Below are 21,761 nucleotides of genomic sequence, written 5' to 3' on the forward strand. Positions count from 1 at the left end.
TGGCAAGCAATAAAGAACAAGCACTGAAAGTCAAAAAGATCGTTTTCCAAGAGTAAAGGCTGTGTTTCTGCCCAGTTTCGAACTGGGGACCTTTCGCGTGTGAGGTGAAAGTGATAACCGCTACACTACAGAAACCAGATGCAAGTGTTTACTGTGGTGACAACAAGCAATCGAGATCAAGAACTGAAAGTCAAAAGCTTGGATACCAAAAGGTAACAGCGTGTTTCTGCCCAGTTTCGAACTGAGGACCTTTCACGTGTTAGGCGAACGTGATAACCACTACACTACAGAAACCGGCTGCAGAAGGTTACTGTGGTCATGACGAGCCATCGAGAACAAAGACTCAATGTCAAAAGCTTTAATATCAACGCCTAATGTCATGCTTCTATCCAGTTTTGAACTGGGGACCGTTCGCGTGTGAGGTGAACGTGACAACCACTACACTTCAGAAACTCCATGCAAAGCTAAAGATGTTTAAACATGCTGAAATGAACTTGAAAAAGAAAAAAACAGCCAGCCAAAGTCAAGAGGTCTTCCTCTATGTCTGAAGACAGGACAAAGTGCATTTTGCAACACAGGAACCTTTCATTTGTCAGGCTATTGGAGAAAAAGAACAAACAGGGAAACAAAACCATGCTCCACAAAACATTCTCTTGCCTTTGTCCAAAAGCCAAAAAGAAAAAGCACCTAGATGCGTGCTTTCGCACCTTGATCCTATCAGGTGTTACTTGAATTAGGAACACTTAGACACTGTCAAAAACACACATGCTTGCCAAAAGCAAAAACGGGTAGAAATAATCACATTAGTAAAAGTAATGCTCATTAAACCAGCAATAGAATATGCTGGGGAATATGAGGGGGAGGATGAAAAGTGGCTGGAGGGGGTGCAGGTGGAGGAACTACAGTGGTGGGAGGTGGAGGTTGGGAGGTAACCTGCTGTAGAGCACCGTGGCACGAATGCATTACATGCATCTGCTGGGTAGGAGATAGTGTTGCCATGCGCTCCACAACAGACCTTAAAAAGGTGTGGTTTGGCGAAGATCTTGCTTCTGAATGCATGGTTTGCAGAAGTGTCTTCACCTCCAGAATGCTAGAGTTGATCTGCTGAAAGCCTGCGGAGATTTGCTCTGACAAGACTTTTAGACAGTTCTGGAAAGATGCATTATGCATCTCTTGCGCATAACTCTTTTCCTGACCCCTCTGCCGCTGCCGCCCAGTACCCGCAGGTGTACTAGAGGTGGCAGGGGCAGAAGGGTGAGGTGAAGGGAAAGCGATCTCCTCACCAGCAGCTTCATGTAATGTAGGCAGCCACGATGCTCCTGTGCTGGTGGATGGGACAGATGGGTCGGTGCAGATGTACCGGGGCGGTCGAAGTGTCCCTCGGTGCCGGTCTCCTCAGGGATCGCCTCAGAAGGGTCCAATCATGCAGGCTCCCGAGTGCTGCTCACCGTGCTGTGGAATAAAGAGAAAAAAAAACAATTAAAATACTGACATGGTATGGCCCTGGCTGAAAAAAAAAAGTTACATCTAACATTTTTTTTCACATGTGGTGTGTAATATTTACCTTCTGGTGAGCATTGTTTCCCGGAGGAACGACAGGGCTTGTGCATACTTGTACTTGCTCCTGCGTCCTCCAGATCCACTCGGGGCCCGCATCTCTTTATTGAACTCCTTCTTGAAATGATCCCTCACAGACCGCCACCGATTCACAATTCTGTTCCCTGAAACGAGAAAGGAGTGGTTAGTATACAACATCAGTGTTTCACAAACTCCAGTCCTCATGGTCCCCAGGGGTCATGTTTTCAGGATTTCCATAGTAAATAGAAATCCTGAACACATGATCCGTGGGGACCACGAGGACTGGAGTTCGGGAAACACTGGTTTACATCAAGCAACCGGTACTGTATATACTTACGCTCTTTAATCTGGGCCCGAGCTTCGAGGTCCTCCCAGCGGCCCACAAGGAGCGAACAGATTTCCTCCCAGAGTCGTCGGGTAACGATCAGGTCAGCGTGGCGGCGGTCAGCCATATTCCAGAGCGGCTCCCTTTCTCTGACGAGATCGATGAGGCGGTCCACATCAATCCCTCCATCCTCACCGTCCGAGTCAGGAGCACGCTGTGAAGGCTGTTAAAGAAAAAGACAAAAATAACATAATTAGCCTCCACAAAAGAAATGAAATAAAAAGTGCAAAAAAACAAAGCAAAAATATTTATACTTACACGATGGTGACCGCCGCGTTGCTGTCGCCGACGACCCTGGGAGGCACTGCGAGGACCTCTTGGCCGAGCACCAGATTGGGAAGACTAGAGAAAAAAACAAAAAATGTTATGTATTTGGATGTAGGCATTTGTTTGCTGTGTGTGGTCTGCAGAACGTTGTTTTCTATGTGTTGTGTGTAGTGTGATGTTGTGTTTCTGCGTTTGATGCAAAAAACTTACCAATTGTGAGTCCACTCCAAGTGTCTGTCCACCCCTTCCTTCTTCTTCTGGGAGCTCCTCTTCATCTTGTGATTCCTGTTTTGAAATAAAAGGCAATGAATAGACATATATTACAGAGATGATGGATTTTGGAAATAAAAACTTACCGTCAAATGCTGACGATGCGAGGGAGGGCTCCCAGAAGAAGATGTGCTGTCCTGTTGATGGCCAGACTCCATGGCTGTGGGTATTGCTGCTGCTGTTGCTGCTGCCAGTGATGCCATTTCTGCTGCTGCTGCTGCTGCTGCATCTCTTTGGCGGCTGTTGAATAAAGAGAAACAAAGGGCCAATGAATATCTTGATATTCCATGGCCCTAGTTTGGAGGAATGGCGGATTTGATAATTACCATCTCTTATCTGCTGCTGGACTCCCCTCCTCAGCATGTTCCATTTGCTGCTCCATTTGTGGTGGTGCTGATGGTGCTGCTGCAGATGTCTGCTGCCTTCTCCTGCTCCTGGTTCTTGGCTTGGGTTGGGTGTGGCTGAGGGTCCCATTGTCTTGCTTTTATATATCTCCTGTGGGCAGAGCTACTGAGCATGCTCAGACCAAAAAACCGGATCCGGCCGCCGGATCCGGTGCATTGCGGCGCTCATAGGCTTTCATTGTGTGAAAAAGCCGGACGCGCCGGATCCGGCGTGTCCGGCTTTTTCGCCGGAGACAAAAAACGTTACAGTAGCCGTTTTTTCCAGACGCCGGATCGCGACACATTGCCGGATCCGGCGAAAACCGGATGAAACGCATGGCCATCCGGCGCAAATGCAAGTCAATTGGGGGGAAACCGAATCCGGTTTCTGTCAAAAGCGCCGGATCGCGCCTGACGGCGAAAACCTGATGTGTGAAAGAGGCCTTAGGCGAACGTGATAACCACTACACTACAGAAACCGGCTGCCGAAGGTTACTGTGGTCATGACGAGCCATCGAGAACAAAGACTCAATGTCAAAAGCTTTAATATCAACGCCTAATGTCATGCTTCTATCCAGTTTCGAACTGAGGACCTTTTGCGTGTAAAGCGAACGTGATAACCGCTACACTACAGAAACCAGCCGATTCAAACAAACTAAAAATGCTGTGGTCATGGCAAGCAATAAAGAACAAGCACTGAAAGTCAAAAAGATCGTTTTCCAAGAGAAAAAGCTGAGTTTCTGCCCAGTTTCGAACTGGGGACCTTTCGCGTGTGAGGCGAATGTGATAACCGCTACACTACAGAAAACGGATGCATGTGCTTACTGTGGTGACAACAAGCAATCGAGATCAAGAACTGAAAGTCAAAAGCTTGGATATCAAAGGGTAACAGCGTGTTTCTCAACGTCAAAAGCTTTAATATCAACGCCTAATGTCATGCTTCTATCCAGTTTCGAACTGGGGACCGTTCGCGTGGGAGGTGAACGTGACAACCACTACACTTCAGAAACTCCATGCAAAGCTAAAGATGTTTAAACATGCTGAAATGAACTTGAAAAAGAAAAAAACAGCCAGCCAAAGTCAAGAGGTCTTCCTCTATGTCTAAAGACAGGACAAAGTGCATTTTGCAACACATGAACCTTTCATTTGTCAGGCTATTGGAGAAAAAGAACAAACAGGGAAATAAATCCATGCTCCACAAAACATTCTCATGCCTTTGTCCAAAAGCCAAAAAGAAAAAGCACCTAGATGCCTGCTTTCGCACCTTGATCCTATCAGGTGTTACTTGAATTAGGAACACTTAGACACTGTCAAAAACACACATGCTTGCCAAAAGCAAAAACGGGTAGAAATAATCACATTGGTAAAAGTAATGCTCATTAAACCAGCAATAGAATATGCTAACTAAGGCTAATTAAGCCAACAATATACGTTTGTGATCAAAATAAAGAAAAGCCACATGTTTCTGCCCGGGATCAAAACAGGGAACTTTCAGGAGGATGGCAAACAGGACAGTCACTACACTACAGTAACCAGACAAGAGCGTTTACTGTGGTCTTGGCAAGCATTAAAGATCAAGCACTCATTGTCAAAAGCGCTAGTTTGCAAGAGGAACGCTGTGTTTCTGCCCAATTTCGAGCTGAGGACCTTTAGCATGTAAAGCGAACGTGATAACCGCTACACTACAGAAACCAACCGATTCAAACAAACAAAAAATGCTGTGGTCATGGCAAGCAATAAAGAACAAGCACTGAAAGTCAAAAAGATCGTTTTCCAAGAGAAAAAGCTGTGTTTCTGCCCAGTTTCGAACTGGGGACCTTTCTCGTGTGAGGCGAACGTGATAACCTCTACACTACAGAAACCAGATGCAAGCGCTTACTGTGGTGACAACAAGCAATCGAGATCAAGAACTGAAAGTCAAAAGCTTGGATACCAAAGGGTAACAGCGTGTTTCTGCCCAGTTTCGAACTGGGGACCTTTCGCGTGTTAGGCGAACGTGATAACTAGAGTTGAGCGATACCGTCCGATACTTCAAAGTATCGGATCAGAATGGATCGGCCGATCTGTAAAAAAAGTATCGGTATCGCCGATTCCGATACCGGAAGTCCCATTCAAGTCTATGGGACTTCCGGTATCGGAATAAGAAAAACCCTGTTTTTGCCTTGTACAGCCTCTCTGGGGTCTGTACGGGCCTTTCGGGGGGCTGTGCCGGCCTGCCAGGGGGTCTGTGCAGGCTCCGGTGGTCTGTGCCGGCCTGCCGGGGGGCTGTGCAGGCTCCGGGGGGCTGTGCCGGCCTGCCGGGGGGCTGTGCCGGCCTGCCGGTGGTCTTTGCAGGCTCCGGGGGGCTGTGCCGGCCTGCCGGGGGGCTGTGCCGGCCTGCCGGTGGTCTGTGCAGGCTTCGGGGGTCTGTGCAGGCATCGTCCGATGGGACTACAAGTCCCATCGGGCGATGCCTGCTACCATGACAGTGATTGACACATTAGCCAATTATGGGACAGTAGTAGTCCCATCATCCGGCTAATGTGTTGAATGTAAAAAAAAAAAAAAAAAATACATGCTACATACATGCTACATTCATACTACATACTACATACATGCTACATTCATACTACATATATACTACATACATACTACATATATACTACATGCATGCTACATACATACTGCATGCTACATACATACTACATGCTACATACATACTACATATATGCTACATACATACTACATATATACTACATGCATGCTACATAAATACTGCATGCTACATACATACTACATGCTACATACATACCACATATATACTACATACATACTACATGCATGCTACATGCTACATACATACCACATACATACTACATACATACTACATACATACTACATACATACTACATGCATGCTACATGCTACATACATACCACATACATACTACATGCATGCTACATACATACTACATGCATGTTACATACATACTACATGCTACATACATACATACTACATATATACTACATGCATGCTACATACATACTACATGCTACATACATACTACATGCTACATACATTCCACATATATACTACATACATACTACATGCATGCTACATGCTACATACATACCACATACATACTACATACATACTACATACATACTACATGCATGCTACATGCTACATACATACCACATACATACTACATGCATGCTACATACATACTACATGCATGCTACATACATACTACATGCTGCATACATACATACTACATATATACTACATGCATGCTACATACATACTACATGCTACATACATACTACATATATACTACATGCATGCTACATAGAATCATAGAATCATAGAATCATAGAATCATAGAATCGTAGAGTTGGAAGGGACCTCCTGGGCCATCTGGTCCAACCCCCTGCTCAAAGCAGGATTCGCTAAATCATCCCAGTCAGATGTCTGTCCAGCCTCTGTTTGAAGACTTCCATTGAAGGAGAACTCACCACTTCTCGTGGCAGCCTGTTCCACTCATTGATCACTCTAACTGTCAAAAAGTTTTTTCTAATATCTAATCTGTGTCTCTTCCCATTCAGTTTCATCCCATTGCTTCTAGTCTTTCCTTGTGCAAATGAGAATAAAGTTGATCCTTCTACAATGTGACATCCCTTTAGATATTTGTAGACAGCTATTACGTCTCCTCTCAGTCTTCTCTTTTGCAAACTAAACATTCCCAAATCCTGCAACCTTTCCTCATAAGACAGGGTTTGCAGACCGGTCACCATTCTGCTCGCTCTTTTCTGAACTTGCTCCAGTTTGTTGATGTCTTTTTTAAAATGTGGTGCCCAAAACTGGACACAATATTCCAGATGAGGTCTGACCAAAGAGGAGTAGAGGGAAATAATGACTTCACGTGATCTAGACTGTATGCTTCTGTTAATACATCCTAGAATTGCATTTGCCTTTTTTGCTGCTGCATCACACTGTTGACTCATATTCAGTCTGCGATCTATTAGTATACCCAAGTCTTTTTCACATGTGCTGTCACTTAGCCCTATTCCTCCCATTCTATATATGCTTTTTTCATTTTTATTGCCCAGATGTAGTACTTTGCATTTCTCCCTGTTAAAAACCATTCTGTTAGTTGCTGCCCACTTCTCCAGTTTATTTAAATCTTTTTGAATCCTCTCTCTCTCTTCTCTAGTATTAGCTATCCCTCCTAGCTTTGTGTCATCAGCAAATTTAATCAGTTTACCCTCAATTCCTTCATCTAAATCGTTGATAAAGATGTTGAACAATACAGGGCCCAGGACAGAGCCCTGTGGTACCCCACTTGAGACATTCTTCCAACTGGATGTGCAGCCATTTACGACCACTCTTTGGGTCCGATCACTAAGCCAGTTATGAATCCACCAAACAGTTGCCTTGTCCATTCCATACTTAGTCATTTTTTCAATAAGGATTGTATGAGAGACTTTGTCAAATGCTTTGCTGAAGTCAAGATATACTATATCTACAGCATTTCCTTGATCCACCCAATCAGTGATACCGTCATAGAAGGAAATTAAGTTAGTCTGACTTGACTTATTAGTTACAAACCCATGCTGACTCTGTTTAATCACTTCATTCTTATCCAGGTATTGACATACATGTTGTTTAATAATTTGTTCAAAGATCTTTCCTGGTATAGAAGTCAGACTCACCGGCCTATAGTTGCCTGGGTCCACCTTCTTCCCCTTTTTGAAGATAGGAACAACATTTGCTCTTCTCCAGTCTTCTGGCACTTCTCCTGTTCTCCAAGAATTTTCAAAGATTATGGAGAGGGGTTCAAAAATTTCTTCTGCTATCTCCTTCAGTACTCTGGGGTGTAATTCATCTGGACCTGGAGACTTGAATTCATTTAGGTTAGCTAAGTGTTTCCTCACTATCTTTCTGTTTATAGATATCCTGGATTCTTCTATTCCATTAATAGGACAGTGAATAACAGTTGATGTTGCATTTCCTTTCTGAGAGAAAACAGATGCAAAATAGGAATTTAAAAGTTCAGCCTTCTCAACATCCTGTCTTACCATTTCATCATTTTCATCCTGTAAAAATCCTATAGCATCTTTGACTTTTCTTTTACTTTTGACATATCCCCAAAATCCTTTATTATTGCTTTTGACATCTCTTGCAAGCCTCAGTTCATTTTCAGCTTTAGCTAATCTGATTTGTGCCCTGCAGGTTCTGCAGACAGCATTATATTCTTCTTTAGATATGCCTCCCTCTTTCCATTTTATAAACATTTTTTTCTTCCTTTTTAGCATGTGCTTAAGTTCTGTGTTCATCCATCCTGGTTTCCTTAAATGCTTCCTATTCTTCCCTCTTTTCGGAATTGTTAACAACTGTGCTTTGAGAATTTCATTTTTCAAGATTTCCCATCCTTCCTGGACATTTTTGTCTTTAAGGATATCCAGCCATTGGATCCCTCCAATTCTCTTTCTGAATCCCTTAAAATCTGCCTTTCTGAAATCTAACCTTGACGTCTGAGTCTTCACAGGTCTTCCACCTCTAGTAATCCAAAATTCTAAAATAGCATGGTCGCTACCTCCTAGGGTCCCAGCCACTTTTACCTCCTCAACCATTTCCTCCCTGTTTATAAGGATTAGATCCAAGGTAGCAGTTCCCCTTGTTTTCTCCCATACATACTACATACATACTACATGCTACATACATACATACTACATATATACTACATGCATGCTACATACATACTACATGCTACATACATACTACATATATACTACATGCATGCTACATACATACTACATGCTACATACATACTACATATATACTACATGCATGCTACATACATACTACATGCTACATACATACTACATATATACTACATGCATGCTACATACATACTACATGCTACATACATACTACATATATACTACATGCATGCTACATACATACTACATGCTACATACATACTACATATATACTACATGCATGCTACATACATACTACATGCTACATACATACCACATATATACTACATGCATGCTACATACATACTACATGCTACATACATACTACATATATACTACATGCATGCTACATACATACTGCATGCTACATACATACCACATATATACTACATACATACAATACATTCATACAATACATACATAGACATACAGTACATATAACATAGAGTAACATACTTACCAATACTTGTCACATTGTTCCCCGAAGCCATTGTCTTTTCCGGAATAAATATTAACATAACAAACCACAAAAATACTCACCCACGATCCGAAGCAGTCCACGAGTGTGTCCCATGACGATCTTGGGTAGAGAACTGCAGCATCAGCTGATGCTGCCGTTCTCTACGGTCTGCAGGAATCCAATGACGGAAGGTAGGTATCCTTCCGCACTGTATTCCTCCGCCACTTAAAAAAAAAAAAGTCCCTAGTCTCACTTTATGCCATTGCTGTGTGGGAATTTCCCATTGGCTAATGTGTCAATCACTGTCATGGTAGCAGGCATCGCCAGATGGGACTTATAGTCCCATCGGACGATGCTTGCACAGACCCCTGGACATCAGCACAGCCCCCCGGCAGGCCGGCACAGCCCCCCGGCAGGCCGGTACAGACCCCCACAGGGTGCACAGACCACCGGCAGGCCGGCACAGCCCCCCGGCAGGCCGGTACAGACCCCGGGCTGTCCACACAGCCCCCCGGCAGGCTGGCAGAGACCCCCGGAAGGCCCGAAATGATGGCGCATCATGATGCGCACACACCGCGCATCTTTTTGACGTCAGGCTGTCAATCAACTTTGAACTTCCGATTCCGATACCGACTTCCGATATTGAAAAAATATCGGAAGTCGGTATCCCGATACAGCAAGTATCGGCCGATACCCGATACTTGCGGTATCGGAATGCTCAACACTAGTGATAACCACTACACTACAGAAACCGGCTGCGGAAGGTAACTGTGGTCATGACGAGCCATCGAGAACAAAGACTCAACGTCAAAAGCTTTAATATCAACGCCTAATGTCATGCTTCTATCCAGTTTCGAACTGGGGACCGTTCGCGTGTGAGGTGAACGTGACAACCACTACACTTCAGAAACTCCATGCAAAACTAAAGATGTTTAAACATGCTGAAATGAACTTGAAAAAGAAAAAAACAGCCAGCCAAAGTCAAGAGGTCTTCCTCTATGTCTGAAGACAGGACAAAGTGCATTTTGCAACACAGGAACCTTTCATTTGTCAGGCTATTGGAGAAAAAGAACAAACAGGGAAACAAAACCATGCTCCACAAAACATTCTCATGCCTTTGTCCAAAAGCCAAAAAGAAAAAGCACCTAGATGCCTGCTTTCGCACCTTGATCCTATCAGGTGTTACTTGAATTAGGAACACTTAGACACTGTCAAAAACACACATGCTTGCCAAAAGCAAAAACGGGTAGAAGTAATCACATTGGTAAAAGTAATGCTCATTAAACCAGCAATAGAATATGCTAACTAAGGCTAATTAAGCCAACAATATACGTTTGTGATCAAAATAAAGAAAAGCCACATGTTTCTGCCCGGGATCAAAACAGGGAACTATCAGGAGGATGGCAAACAGGACAATCACTACACTACAGTAACCAGACAAGAGCGTTTACTGTGGTCATGGCAAGCATTAAAGATCAAGCACTCATTGTCAAAAGCACTAGTTTGCAAGAGGAACGCTGTGTTTCTGCCCAGTTTCGAACTGAGGACCTTTCGCGTGTAAAGCGAACGTGATAACCGCTACACTACAGAAACCAACCGATTCAAACAAACAAAAAATGCTGTGGTCATGGCAAGCAATAAAGAACAAGCACTGAAAGTCAAAAAGATCATTTTCCAAGAGAAAAAGCTGTGTTTCTGCCCAGTTTCGAACTGGGGACCTTTCGCGTGTGAGGCAAACGTGATAACCGATACACTACAGAAACCGGATGCAAGTGCTTACTGTGGTGACAACAAGCAATCGAGATCAAGAACTGAAAATCAAAAGCTTGGATACCAAAGGGTAACAGCGTGGTTCTGCCCAGTTTCGAACTGGGGACCTTTCGCGTGTTAGGCGAACCTGATAACCACTACACTACAGAAAACAGCTGCGGAAGATTACTGTGGTCATGACGAGCCATCGAGAACAAAGACTCAACGTCAAAAGCTTTAATATCAACGCCTAATGTCATGCTTCTATCCAGTTTCGAACTGGGGACCGTTCGCGTGTGAGGTGAACGTGACAACCACTACACTTCAGAAACTCCATGCAAAGCTAAAGATGTTTAAACATGCTGAAATGAACTTGAAAAAGAAAAAAACAGCCAGCCAAAGTCAAGAGGCCTTCCTCTATGTCTGAAGACAGGACAAAGTGCATTTTGCAACACAGGAACCTTTCATTTTTCAGGCTATTGGAGAAAAAGAACAAACAGGGAAACAAAACCATGCTCCACAAAACATTCTCATGCCTTTGTCCAAAAGCCAAAAAGAAAAAGCACCTAGATGCCTGCTTTCGCACCTTGATCCTATCAGGTGTTACTTGAATTAGGAACACTTAGACACTGTCAAAAACACACATGCTTGCCAAAAGCAAAAACGGGTAGAAATAATCATATTGGTAAAAGTAATGCTCATTAAACCAGCAATAGAATATGCTAACTAAGGCTAATTAAGCCAACAATATACGTTTGTGATCAAAATAAAGAAAAGCCACATGTTTCTGCCCGGGATCAAAACAGGGAACTTTCAGGAGGATGGCAAACAGGACAATCACTACACTACAGTAACCAGACAAGAGGGTTTACTGTGGTCATGGCAAGCATTAAAGATCAAGAACTCATTGTCAAAATCGCTAGTTTGCGAGAGGAACGCTGTGTTTCTGCCCAGTTTCGAACTGAGGTCCTTTCGCGTGTAAAGCGAACGTGATAACCGCTACACTACAGAAACCAACCAATTCAAACAAACAAAAAATGCTGTGGTCATGGCAAGCAATAAAGAACAAGCACTGAAAGTCAAAAAGATCGTTTTCCAAGAGAAAAAAAAAAGCTGTGTTTCTGCCCAGTTTCAAACTGGGGACCTTTCTCGTGTGAGGCGAACGTGATAACCGCTACACTACAGAAACCGGATGCAAGCGCTTACTGTGGTGACAACAAGCAATCGAGATCAAGAACTGAAAGTCAAAAAACTTAGATACCAAAGGGTAACAGCGTGTTTCTACCCAGTTTCAAACTGAGGACCTTTCGCGTGTTAGGCGAACATGATAACCACTACACTACAGAAACCGGCTGAGAGAGGTTACTGTGGTCATGACGAGCTATCGAGAACAAAGACTCAACATCAAAAGCTGTAATATCAACGCCTAATGTCATACTTCTATCCAGTTTCGAACTGGGGACCGTTCGCGTGTGAGGTGAACGTGACAACCACTACACTTCAGAAACTCCATGCAAAGGTAAAGATGTCAAAACATGCTGAAATGAACTTGAAAAAGAAAAAAACAGCCAGCCAAAGTCAAGAGGTCTTCCTCTATGTCTGAAGACAGGACAAAGTGCATTTTGCAACACAGGAACCTTTCATTTGTCAGGCTATTGGAGAAAAAGAACAAACAGGGAAACAAAACCATGCTCCACAAAACATTCTCATGCCTTTGTCCAAAAGCCAAAAAGAAAAAGTACCTAGATGCCTGCTTTCGCACCTTGATCCTATCAGGTGTTACTTGAATTAGGAACACTTAGACACTGTCAAAAACACACATGCTTGCCAAAAGCAAAAACGGGTAGAAATAATCACATTGGTAAAAGTAATGCTCATTAAACCAGCAATAGAATATGCTAACTAAGGCTAATTAAGCCAACAATATACGTTTGTGATCAAAATAAAGAAAAGCCACATGTTTCTGCCCGGGATCAAAACAGGGAACTTTCAGGAGGATGGCAAACAGGACAATCACTACACTACAGTAACCAGACAAGAGGGTTTACTGTGGTCATGGCAAGCATTAAAGATCAAGAACTCATTGTCAAAAGCGCTAGTTTGCAAGAGGAACGCTGTGTTTCTGCCCAGTTTCGAACTGAGGACCTTTCACATGTAACGCGAACTTGATTACCGCTACACTACAGAAACCAACCGATTCAAACAAACAAAAAATCCTGTGGTCATGGCAAGCAATAAACAACAAGCACTGAAAGTCAAAAAGATCGTTTTCCAAGAGAAAAAGCTGTGTTTCTGCCCAGTTTCGAACTGGGGACCTTTCGCGTGTGAGGCGAACGTGATAACCGCTACACTACAGAAACCAGACGCAAGCGCTTACTGTGGTGACAACAAGCAATCGAGATCAAGAACTGAAAGTCAAAAGCTTTGATACCAAAGGGTAACAGCGTGTTTCTGCCCAGTTTCTAACTGGGGACCTTTCGCGTGTTAGGCGAACGTGATAACCACTACACTACAGAAACCGGCTGTGGAAGGTTACTGTAGTCATGACGAGCCATCGAGAACAAAGACTCAGCGTCAAAAGCTTTAAGATCAACGCCTAATGTCATGCTTCTATTCAGTTTCGAACTGGGGACCGTTCTCGTGTGAGGTGAACGTGACAACCACTACACTTCAGAAACTCCATGCAAAGATAAATATGTTTAAACATGCTGAAATTAACTTGAAAAAGAAAAAAACAGCCAGCCAAAGTCAAGAGGTCTTCCTCTATGTCTGAAGACAGGACAAAGTGCATTTTGCAACACAGGAACCTTTCATTTGTCAGGCTATTGGAGAAAAAGAACAAACAGGTAAACAAAACCATGCTCCACAAAACATTCTCATGCCTTTGTCCAAAAGCCAAAAAGAAAACCAGGGGAAGAGTCTTGAGGAGATCATTTGCATATTCCCAGTGCCTTCTGGGATAAGTGAAGAGTCTTCGCGAGCTCAACGATCACTGGGTTTTGGCCGTTGCAGCTGAAAAGAGGAAATCGGAAAACCAGGGGAAGAGTCTTGAGGAGATCTTTTGCATATTCCCAGTGCCTTCTGGGATAAGTGAAGAGTCTCCGCGAGCTCAACGATCACTGGGTTTTGGCCGTTGCAGCTGAAAAGAGGAAATCGGAAAAACCGCGCTCATCTTTCATCGTTTTTAAGAAATCTCAAGATGGAAGAGGCCAGGAGCCATTTGGTGAGCTGCATTTCTTGCTACATGTTCACAGATTTACCAGTGGAAAAGCCAAACTTCACATGCCACAAATGCAAGCTTGTGTCCCTGTTGGAGGAAAAGTTGCAAAATCTCGAAGAGAGGTTAGCTACGTTGAAGATCATTAAGGAAGGTGAAGAGTTCTTGGACAGAGCAGAATTATCTCTTCATGTTACAGAAAGAGAAGAAATTCGAAGTGCACCTGAAGAAACAGAGGAATGGAGACATGTGACCCAGAGAAGCAGGAGGATCAGGAGGCAGTCAGCACCCATACTGCTCAGAAACCAGTACCAGGCTCTCACGCAGGAAAACAATGAAGAAATACATCAGGATAAGACTTTGCCAACAAGCAGCAACCTTGTACGCCTTCAGAGTCCTCCTGGATGGAGAAAGAAAAATGTTGTGAAGAAGAAACGGAGAGTGGTGGTCATGGGGGATTCCCTGTTGAGAGGAACTGAGGCCGCTATCTGCAGACCGGATATAACTTCAAGAGAAATGTGTTGTCTTCCAGGTGCAAAAATTAAAGATGTGTCTGACAGGATATCAGGACTCTTCAGACCTACAGATGACTACCCATTCCTGCTACTACATGTGGGGACAAATGACACTGCAAGAAACGACCTGGAAACCATCTGCAGAGACTTTGAAGACTTAGGCAAGAAAGTGAAAGAACTGGGAGCGCAGGTGGTCTTCTCTTCCATCCTCCCAGTGGATGGCCATGGAACAAGGAGGTGGAATAAGATTCTGCAGGTGAACAACTGGCTACGTCGATGGTGCCGTCAGCAACGATTTGGATTTCTGGATCACGGAGTGAACTACTTATACGATGGACTACTTGCTAGAGATGGGGTGCACCTTACGAAGACTGGAAAACATGTATTTGGAAGTCGCCTTGCTACACTTGTAAGGAGAGCTTTAAACTAGAACAACATGGGAAGGGAAGCAAAAGACCAGAAAAAGCCATACACCTGACAAATGCTATTGAGAACTCTGCTATTAGAAGTGGAAAGGAAGAACAAAGACGAAAGAATCTAATTAATAAAAATATTGGAGAAAGAGAAACCAATCACAAACTAAAATGTTTCTAAACTAATGCACAAAGCATGGGCAACAAACAAGGAGAATTGGAACTACTAACACAGGAAAAGAAATATGATGTCATTGGAATCACTGAAACTTGGTGGGACAATACACATGATTGGAATACAAGACTAGAAGGATACAACTTATTTGCAAGAAACAGACTTGATAAACGAGGAGGGGGTGTCGCATTGTATGTTAGAAACGCGTATATCTGCACAGAGATTGAAGCTTCAGAGACTGGGAGTTCTGTGGAAACTGTTTGGGTAAGAATACAAGGACAGAACAATGGAAAGGACACCATTGTAGGCATTTACTACAGGCCGCCTGTGCAAGCTGAAGATATGGATGAACTCTTTATGCATCAAATGGCCAAGTTCCCCAAAAAATATGACATAGTTGTCATGGGAGATTTCAACTATCCAGACATTTGTTGGGAATCTCTCTCAGGCAAAACTAACAGGTCAAGGAAATTCTTATCCTCTCTTGCTGACAACTTTATCTTCCAAAAGGTAAGGGAGAAAACAAGGGGAACTGCTACCTTGGATCTAATCCTTATAAACAGGGAGGAAATGGTTGAGGAGGTAAAAGTGGCTGGGACCCTAGGAGGTAGCGACCATGCTATTTTAGAATTTTGGATAACTAGAGGCGGAAGACCTGTGAAGACTCAGACATCAAGGTTAGATTTCAGAAAGGCAGATTTTAAGGGATTCAGAAAGAGAATTGGAGGGATCCAATGGCTGGATATCCTTAAAGACAAAAATGTCCAGGAAGGATGGGAAATCTTGAAAAATGAAATTCTCAAAGCACAGTTGTTAACAATTCCGAAAAGAGGGAAGAATAGGAAGCAGTTAAGGAAACCAGGATGGATGAACACAGAACTTAAGCACATGCTAAAAAGGAAGAAAAAAATGTTTATAAAATGGAAAGAGGGAGGCATATCTAAAGAAGAATATAATGCTGTCTGCAGAACCTGCAGGGCACAAATCAGATTAGCTAAAGCTGAAAATGAATTGAGGCTTGCAAGAGATGTCAAAAGCAATAATAAAGGATTTTGGGGATATGTCAAAAGTAAAAGAAAAGTCAAAGATGCTATAGGATTTTTACAGGATGAAAATGATGAAATGGTAAGACAGGATGTTGAGAAGGCTGAACTTTTAAATTCCTATTTTGCATCTGTTTTCTCTCAGAAAGGAAATGTAACATCAACTGTTATTCACTGTCCTATTAAGGGAATAGAAGAATCCAGGATATCTATAAACAGAAAGATAGTGAGGAAACACTTAGCTAGCCTAAATGAATTCAAGTCTCCAGGTCCAGATGAATTACACCCCATAGTACTGAAGGAGATAGCAGAAGAAATTTTTGAACCCCTCTCTATAATCTTTGAAAATTCTTGGAGAACAGGAGAAGTGCCAGAAGACTGGAGAAGAGCAAATGTTGTTCCTATCTTCAAAAAGGGGAAGAAGGTGGACCCAGGTAACTATAGGCCGGTGAGTCTGACTTCTATACCAGGAAAGATCTTTGAACAAATTATTAAACAACATGTATGTCAATACCTGGATAAGAATGAAGTGATTAAACAGAGTCAGCATGGGTTTGTAACTAATAAGTCATGTCAGACTAACTTAATTTCCTTCTATGATGGTATCACTGATTGGGTGGATCAAGGAAATGCTGTAGATATAGTATATCTTGACTTCAGCAAAGCATTTGACAAAGTCTCTCATACAATCCTTATTGAAAAAATGACTAAGTATGGAATGGACAAGGCAACTGTTAGGTGGATTCATAACTGGCTTAGTGATCGGACCCAAAGAGTGGTCGTAAATGGCTGCACATCCAGTTGGAAGAATGTCTCAAATGGGGTACCACAGGGCTCTGTCCTGGGCCCTGTATTGTTCAACATCTTTATCAACAATTTAGATGAAGGAATTGAGGGTAAACTGATTAAATTTGCTGATGACACAAAGCTAGGAGGGATAGCTAATACTAGAGAAGAGAGAGAGAGGATTCAAAAAGATTTAAATAAACTGGAGAAGTGGGCAGCAACTAACAGAATGGTTTTTAACAGGGAGAAATGCAAAGTACTACATCTGGGCAATAAAAATGGAAAAAACATATATAGAATGGGAGGAATAGGGCTAAGTGACAGCACATGTGAAAAAGACTTGGGTATACTAATAGATCACAGACTGAATATGAGTCAACAGTGTGATGCAGCAGCAAAAAAGGCAAATGCAATTCTAGGATGTATTAACAGAAGCATACAGTCTAGATCACGTGAAGTCATTATTTCCCTCTACTCCTCTTTGGTCAGACCTCATCTGGAATATTGTGTCCAGTTTTGGGCACCACATTTTAAAAAAGACATCAACAAACTGGAGCAAGTTCAGAAAAGAGCGACCAGAATGGTGACCGGTCTGCAAACCCTGTCTTATGAGGAAAGGTTGCAGGATTTGGGAATGTTTAGTTTGCAAAAGAGAAGACTGAGAGGAGACTTAATAGCTGTCTACAAATATCTAAAGGGCTGTCACATTGTAGAAGGATCAACTTTATTCTCATTTGCACAAGGAAAGACTAGAAGCAATGGGATGAAACTGAATGGGAGGAGACACAGATTAGATATTAGAAAAAACTTTTTGACAGTTAGAGTGATCAATGAGTGGAACAGGCTGCCACGAGAAGTGGTGAGTTCTCCTTCAATGGAAGTCTTCAAACAGAGGCTGGACAGACATATGACTGGGATGATTTAGCGAATCCTGCTTTGAGCAGGGGGTTGGACCAGATGGCCCAGGAGGTCCCTTCCAACTCTACGATTCTATGATTCTATGATTCTATGAAAAAGCACCTAGATGCCTGCTTTCGCACCTTGATCCTATCAGGTGTTACTTGAATTAGGAACACTTAGACACTGTCAAAAACACACATGCTTGCCAAAAGCAAAAACGGGTAGAAATAATCACATTGGTAAAAGTAATGCTCATTAAACCAGCAATAGAATATGCTAACTAAGGCTAATTAAGCCAACAATATACGTTTGTGATCAAAATAAAGAAAAGCCACATGTTTCTGCCCGGGATCAAAACAGGGAACTTTCAGGAGGATGGCAAACAGGACAATCACTACACTACAGTAACCAGACAAGAGCATTTACTGTGGTCATGGCAAGCATTAAAGAAAAAGCACTCATTGTCAAAAGCGCTAGTTTGCAAGAAGAACCCTGTGTTTCTGCCCAGTTTCGAACTGAGGACCTTTCGCTTGTAAAGCGAACGTGATAACCACTACACTACAGAAACCAACTGATGCAAACAAACAAAAAATGTTGTGGTCATGGCAAGCAATAAAGAACAAGCACTGAAAGTCAAAAAGATCATTTTCCAAGAGAAAAAGCTGTGTTTCTGCCCAGTTTCGAACTGGGGACCTTTCGCGTGTGAATCGAACGTGATAACCGCTACACTACAGAAACCAGATGCAAGAGCATACTGTGGTGACAAAAAGCAATCGAGATCAAGAACTGAAAGTCAAAAGCTTGGATACCAAAGGGTAACAGCGTGTTTCTACCTGGGGACCTTTCGCGTGTTAGGCGAACGTGATAACCACTACACTACAGAAACCGGCTGTGGAAGGTTACTGTGGTCATGACGAGTCATCGAGAACAAAGACTCAACGTCAAAAGCTTTAATATCAACGCCTAATGTCATGCTTCTATCTAGTTTCGAACTGTGGACCGTTCGCGTGTGAGGTGAACGTGACAACCACTACACTTCAGAAACTCCATGCAAAGCTAAAGATGTGTAAACGTGCTGAAATGAAATTGAAAAAGAAAAAAACAGCCAGCCAAAGTCAAGAGGTCTTCCTCTATGTCTGAAGACAGGACAAAGTGCAGTTTGCAACACAGGAACCTTTCATTTGTCAGGCTATTGGAGAAAAAGAACAAACAGGGAAACAAAACCATGCTCCACAAAACATTCTCATGCCTTTGTCCAAAAGCCAAAAAGAAAAAGCACCTAGATGCCTGCTTTCGCACCTTGATCCTATCAGGTGTTACTTGAATTAGGAACACTTAGAAACTGTCAAAAACACACATGCTTGCCAAAAGCAAAAACGGGTAGAAATAATCACATTGGTAAAAGTAATGCTCATTAAACCAGCAATAGAATATGCTAACTAAGGCTAATTAAGCCAACAATATACATTTGTGATCAAAATAAAGAAAAGCCACATGTTTCTGCCCGGGATCAAAACAGGGAACTTTCAGGAGGATGGCAAACAGGACAATCACTACACTACAGTAACCAGACAAGAGCATTTACTGTGGTCATGGCAAGCATTAAAGATCAAGCACTCATTGTCAAAAGCGCTAGTTTGCAAGAGGAACGCTGTGTTTCGGCCCAGTTTCGAACTGAGGACCTTTCGCGTGTAAAGCGAACGTGATAACCGCTACACTACAGAAGCCAACCAATTGAAACAAGCAAAAAATGCTGTGGTCATGACAAGCAATAAAGAACAAGCACGGAAAGTCAAAAAGATCGTTTTCCAAGAGAAAAGCTGTGTTTCTGCCCAGTTTCGAACTGGGAACCTTTCAAGTGTTAAGCGAACGTGATAACCGCTACACTACAGAAACCAGAAGCAAGCGCTTACTGTGGTGACAACAAGCAATCGAGATCAAGAACTGAAAGTCAAAAGCTTGGATACCAAAGGGTAACAGCGTGATTCTGCCCAGTTTCGAACTGGAGACCTTTCGTGTGTTAGGTGAACGTGATAACCACTACACTGCAGAAACCGGCTGCGGAAGGTTACTGTGGTCATGACGAGCCATCGAGAACAAAGACTCAACGTCAAAAGCTTTAATATCAACGCCTAATGTCATGCTTCTATCCAGTTTTGAACTGGGGACCGTTCACGTGTGAGGTGAACGTGACAACCACTACACTTCAGAAACTCCATGCAAAAATAAAGATGTTTAAACATGCTGACATGAACTTGAAAAAGAAAAAAACATCCAGCCAAAGTCAAGAGGTCATCCTCTATGTCTGAAGACAGGACAAAGTGCATTTTGCAACACAGGAACCTTTCATTTGTCAGGCTATTGGAGAAAAAGAACAAACAGGGAAACAAAACCATGCTCCACAAAGCATTCTCATGCCTTTGCCCAAAAGCCAAAAAGAAAAAGTACCTAGATGCCTGCTTTCGCACCTTGATCCTATCAGGTGTTACTTGAATTAGGAACACTTAGACACTGTCAAAAACACACATGCTTGCCAAAAGCAAAAACGGGTAGAAATAATCACATTGGTAAAAGTAATGCTCATTAAACCAGCAATAGAATATGCTAACTAAGGCTAATTAAGCCAACAATATACGTTTGTGATCAAAATAAAGAAAAGCCACATGTTTCTGCCCGGATCAAAACAGGGAACTTTCAGGAGGATGGCAAACAGGACAATCACTACACTACAGTAACCAGACAAGAGCATTTACTGTGGTCATGGCAAGCATTAAAGAAAAAGCACTCATTGTCAAAAGCGCTAGTTTGCAAGAAGAACCCTGTGTTTCTGCCCAGTTTCGAACTGAGGACCTTTCGCTTGTAAAGCGAACGTGATAACCACTACACTACAGAAACCAACTGATGCAAACAAACAAAAAATGTTGTGGTCATGGCAAGCAATAAAGAACAAGCACTGAAAGTCAAAAAGATCATTTTCCAAGAGAAAAAGCTGTGTTTCTGCCCAGTTTCGAACTGGGGACCTTTCGCGTGTGAATCGAACGTGATAACCGCTACACTACAGAAACCAGATGCAAGAGCATACTGTGGTGACAAAAAGCAATCGAGATCAAGAACTGAAAGTCAAAAGCTTGGATACCAAAGGGTAACAGCGTGTTTCTACCTGGGGACCTTTCGCGTGTTAGGCGAACGTGATAACCACTACACTACAGAAACCGGCTGTGGAAGGTTACTGTGGTCATGACGAGTCATCGAGAACAAAGACTCAACGTCAAAAGCTTTAATATCAACGCCTAATGTCATGCTTCTATCTAGTTTCGAACTGTGGACCGTTCGCGTGTGAGGTGAACGTGACAACCACTACACTTCAGAAACTCCATGCAAAGCTAAAGATGTGTAAACGTGCTGAAATGAAATTGAAAAAGAAAAAAACAGCCAGCCAAAGTCAAGAGGTCTTCCTCTATGTCTGAAGACAGGACAAAGTGCAGTTTGCAACACAGGAACCTTTCATTTGTCAGGCTATTGGAGAAAAAGAACAAACAGGGAAACAAAACCATGCTCCACAAAACATTCTCATGCCTTTGTCCAAAAGCCAAAAAGAAAAAGCACCTAGATGCCTGCTTTCGCACCTTGATCCTATCAGGTGTTACTTGAATTAGGAACACTTAGAAACTGTCAAAAACACACATGCTTGCCAAAAGCAAAAACGGGTAGAAATAATCACATTGGTAAAAGTAATGCTCATTAAACCAGCAATAGAATATGCTAACTAAGGCTAATTAAGCCAACAATATACATTTGTGATCAAAATAAAGAAAAGCCACATGTTTCTGCCCGGGATCAAAACAGGGAACTTTCAGGAGGATGGCAAACAGGACAATC

The 21,761-nt window shown here is 42.7% G+C and overlaps 9 non-coding genes across 9 annotated transcripts; all 9 read right to left on the reverse strand.

Annotated features, from left to right (window-relative positions):
• Positions 1 to 62: 62 nt before the first annotated feature.
• On the reverse strand, positions 63 to 135 carry TRNAV-CAC (transfer RNA valine (anticodon CAC)). Its single transcript has one exon. It is a non-coding gene; the product is annotated as a tRNA-Val (tRNA).
• An 86-nt stretch (positions 136 to 221) lies between these two features.
• On the reverse strand, positions 222 to 294 carry TRNAV-AAC (transfer RNA valine (anticodon AAC)). Its single transcript has one exon. It is a non-coding gene; the product is annotated as a tRNA-Val (tRNA).
• Positions 295 to 3,618: 3,324 nt separating this feature from the next.
• On the reverse strand, positions 3,619 to 3,692 carry TRNAV-CAC (transfer RNA valine (anticodon CAC)). Its single transcript has one exon. It is a non-coding gene; the product is annotated as a tRNA-Val (tRNA).
• Positions 3,693 to 10,604: 6,912 nt separating this feature from the next.
• TRNAV-UAC (transfer RNA valine (anticodon UAC)) lies at positions 10,605 to 10,677 on the reverse strand. Its single transcript has one exon. It is a non-coding gene; the product is annotated as a tRNA-Val (tRNA).
• A 1,097-nt stretch (positions 10,678 to 11,774) lies between these two features.
• TRNAV-UAC (transfer RNA valine (anticodon UAC)) lies at positions 11,775 to 11,847 on the reverse strand. The gene has a single exon. It is a non-coding gene; the product is annotated as a tRNA-Val (tRNA).
• A 1,273-nt stretch (positions 11,848 to 13,120) lies between these two features.
• Positions 13,121 to 13,193, reverse strand: TRNAV-CAC (transfer RNA valine (anticodon CAC)). Its single transcript has one exon. It is a non-coding gene; the product is annotated as a tRNA-Val (tRNA).
• An 86-nt stretch (positions 13,194 to 13,279) lies between these two features.
• TRNAV-AAC (transfer RNA valine (anticodon AAC)) lies at positions 13,280 to 13,352 on the reverse strand. Its single transcript has one exon. It is a non-coding gene; the product is annotated as a tRNA-Val (tRNA).
• Positions 13,353 to 18,377: 5,025 nt separating this feature from the next.
• TRNAV-UAC (transfer RNA valine (anticodon UAC)) lies at positions 18,378 to 18,450 on the reverse strand. The gene has a single exon. It is a non-coding gene; the product is annotated as a tRNA-Val (tRNA).
• A 2,254-nt stretch (positions 18,451 to 20,704) lies between these two features.
• Positions 20,705 to 20,777, reverse strand: TRNAV-UAC (transfer RNA valine (anticodon UAC)). Its single transcript has one exon. It is a non-coding gene; the product is annotated as a tRNA-Val (tRNA).
• Positions 20,778 to 21,761: the final 984 nt, after the last annotated feature.

Source organism: Dendrobates tinctorius, unplaced genomic scaffold (assembly GCF_039654945.1).
Source record: "Dendrobates tinctorius isolate UK_male_01 unplaced genomic scaffold, ASM3965494v1 ptg000332l, whole genome shotgun sequence".
NCBI classification, from domain to species: domain Eukaryota; kingdom Metazoa; phylum Chordata; class Amphibia; order Anura; family Dendrobatidae; genus Dendrobates; species Dendrobates tinctorius.